We start from the raw sequence: 3,288 nt of genomic DNA, 5'->3' as shown, positions 1-3,288 counted from the left end.
TTCCCCTTCAATCCACTGTACCACAGCAAACTTTCTCTCCATATTCTTAAAAGATTAAAAGTAAATATATGCATTGTTAGCAATCAGCATAACACCGGGTATAGGCCTAAATGTGAGGAAGTCAAACACCAATCTTCTGCCAAAGGACACTTTAGATATTAATTTTAAGATACATCTTGACAGTGTAACCTACCGGCTCCCTGCTATAACTTAACTCGCAGCTAGCAGCTAACTTTCTGTGAGTTCAGCTTTCCTACCAGAGCACCCTCATAAATTATTTGTATTTTTATTTTAAAAATATGAGCTCAACTACAATAGCAACATGTCTATTAACATTACAAAAGGTAAGATTACTTAGTAATGTAACATTAACTTCGTGGCAGCTCCACCACTTCCAGTTATAGTTCTATCAGCTAACATTACCATTAAGTTAGCAGGCTACACTGTATGACATAGGTAGCACTAACTAAAAGTTCTGTTAGCTTCAAAGGTGCCGTCTTCTGTAAACGAGGGAATGTTGGAAGCTACAGCCCAACAAAAATAGCTACACGAATGCACAACTATTTTAAGCCAAAACACTCAAATACTGGGTAATTCACTTACTTCTGGTAGATGCAATCCTTGGATTCTCTGGCTGACGTGACGACGACGGCTGGCATCAGTCCTCAATTCAAAAGTTTAGCCAGATCTCGTAGAATTTTGCGAGATCTGGAGTCGCGCCTTTTTCTCTGCATTCGCTGTTTTCGTTTCGTTCTTTTCTTACTGGCTGTCCTTGTTCTTGACCTTGCGGGTTTGAATGATAATGGCAAAGACTAGGGCAGTATACAGTCATTTCTTTTAAAAGACAAATGATGAAAAGAAAACGCACTTCTCAGGAGAAAGAAAACGAGTGGCTGAGGAAGAATGTTCCTAAACGTACTCTGAGCGGTTGGAAAATAAGGTTTGTAGCCTACAACCATTTCCTGATGCAGTTAGGCATTTCTTTTGGCAGCATCTTAATTAATTAATTAGGCCGTACCTGATTATTTCTTAATTCGAAATAAATTAATTGATTACCTGTTTAATTCCTAAGTAATTTCGTTACCTGTTTATTTCCTAAGGAAAATCACCAGAACATGCGCAGACATTGAGCAACATAGGCCTACTATACAATATGTAAGTGTAGGCTACCACATTTTTTGTCCTAAATGTTGTGGCCTGTGAAAAAATGGATGGCTGATGTTATGACTCTTAGTCTAACTTTGTGGAAATAGGCTACTTGTATTGTTTCAATGTTGCTTTTGTATATTTATGCATAGCTTCATATCTGCACTAGCCTACCACACTGGATTATGGAAATTTATTGAAATGATGGACATAACATTTGGGAAAAAGAGCTTTTCTGCAATGTCCGAGAGGCAGGCACAAGTGAGACAAAACTAGACCTGTAGCCTAATGTCATTGTAATTGCCCCTATGCCTTTTCTGACCCCCCACCCCACACACACACAGGAAAATGATGAAGATTGTAGTCAAAGAGAAGAAAACACAAGGGCACCTTTCACATTGGCACAGGTAAGCTGACAGTTAAGCATTGTTACACTTTCTTTTGCTATCCATCTGATTTTTGTGCCTGATTTGGATTATTTTGTATGATTTGTGTAATTAAGGAAACCAACGAAGATACCAGCCAAGGACAAGAGCCGGCAGGAGAACATTTCACATTGGCACAGGTAAGCCCCCCCAACTCTCTCTCTCTCTCTCTCTCTCTCCCTCCCTCATAATTTGTGATTTGTGTCCTTAGGAAAACAGTGAAGTTATCAGTGAAAGAGAAGAACAGACAGAATGTTTCACATCAATGCAGGTAAGCAGCATGCAATCTCTCTCTCTCTTTGTTTTTCTCACTGTATTTCTTTTAAAGGTTTTGTATGTGTATTCCTCTCAGGAAAACAATGAAGATAGCAGCCAAAGAGAAGAGCAAACAGAAGAACCCTACACATTGGCAGAGGTAACAATAGTTGGCCTACATACACATTCAGTGAAAAAATTTGATTTGACATAATCTTACAAGACAAGCAATGGCTGGAATAAACTCATGTTCATTATGCAATCCATGGAAGTGTATTGACACACTTATGTTCTGTCATTTATATATATATATATAGCCTATATATATGTATGCTGTATTTTTTTCTCTCTCAAATATTATGAACCTGCATAATGATAAGTATAATGTAAAATTGAAAGCAAATATTAAGCTGATATCTAATGCTTTGTTTCTTTTTCTACAATTTTTAGGACAGAAATATCCATTCCCATGGATTAACCGAAGAGCAAAGCTGCATCTCAATACTATCCTTAGCACTGAAACACAACACTACAGGTGTATTGATGGAAGATCTACTGAAACTTCTAAGATTACATTCTGCTGGGACAAGTGCAGTTCCTGCAAGCAAGTATTTTTTGGAGAAACCATTAGCTAGTCTTGTAGATGTGTTTGAATACCATCATTATTGCAGACTATGCTCTAAATACCTTGGTATATCACAATCACAAGAATGCACACAAGAAACACTTTCATGTGTGTCATGTTCCTCATCCATAACAGTAAGGGACAGCTTACAACAAGGTCATTACTTTATTACTGTCCCATTAAAGGAGCAACTGAAAGACATTCTTGAGAATCAAGGTATGCATGATCTTTGTTTTCGTGCAAATAGCGGCAATAGGCATGTAATAAATGATATATGTGATGGTGCCTTATATCAGACCTTGAAATCAAGCAGTGAGGAGGCTTTTCTGTCTCTTACATTTAATTGTGATGGTGTACCAGTCTTTAAGTCTTCAAAATTCAGTATTTGGCCAATATTATGTTGTGTTAATGAGATACCCCCTGAGACCAGAAATAAGCATGTACTTCTCTGTGCATTGTGGTTTGGATCAAACAAGCCAGACATGAGCTGTTACTTCAAACCATTTGTGAAGGAATGTACCAATCTTTCACAAGTTGGTTTTGAGTGGCAGCATCCTACTGATAAGTCATGGAGACATGTGAAAGTTCACCCATTGTGTTGTGTCTGTGATGCAGTGGCAAGGCCATTAGTACAGAATTTCAAGCAATTTAATGGTGAATATGGCTGTGGTGTCTGTCTTCACCCTGGTGTACAAAAAAAGAAAGGACAAGGAACTGCAAGGATGTACACATGTTTGGATGACAAACCAAGTGACAGAAATCATAAAAAGCACAGTAAAAATAGGAAAAATAGCTGAAAGAGAAGGGAAAGCTATATTTGGCATAAAGGGGCCATCT

At 37.9% G+C, this 3,288-nt stretch overlaps 1 long non-coding RNA gene across 1 annotated transcript; it reads left to right on the top strand.

Annotated features, from left to right (window-relative positions):
- The first annotated feature begins 1,765 nt into the window (after positions 1-1,765).
- LOC125292000 lies at positions 1,766-2,567 on the top strand. The gene is made up of 3 exons (XR_007193124.1): positions 1,766-1,842; positions 1,924-1,986; positions 2,277-2,567. It is a non-coding gene; the product is annotated as an uncharacterized LOC125292000 (long non-coding RNA).
- The last annotated feature ends 721 nt before the right edge of the window (positions 2,568-3,288 follow it).

Source organism: Alosa alosa, chromosome 3 (assembly GCF_017589495.1).
Source record: "Alosa alosa isolate M-15738 ecotype Scorff River chromosome 3, AALO_Geno_1.1, whole genome shotgun sequence".
In the NCBI taxonomy this organism is placed as follows: domain Eukaryota; kingdom Metazoa; phylum Chordata; class Actinopteri; order Clupeiformes; family Clupeidae; genus Alosa; species Alosa alosa.
This window is presented reverse-complemented; position numbering and strand designations above follow the sequence as displayed.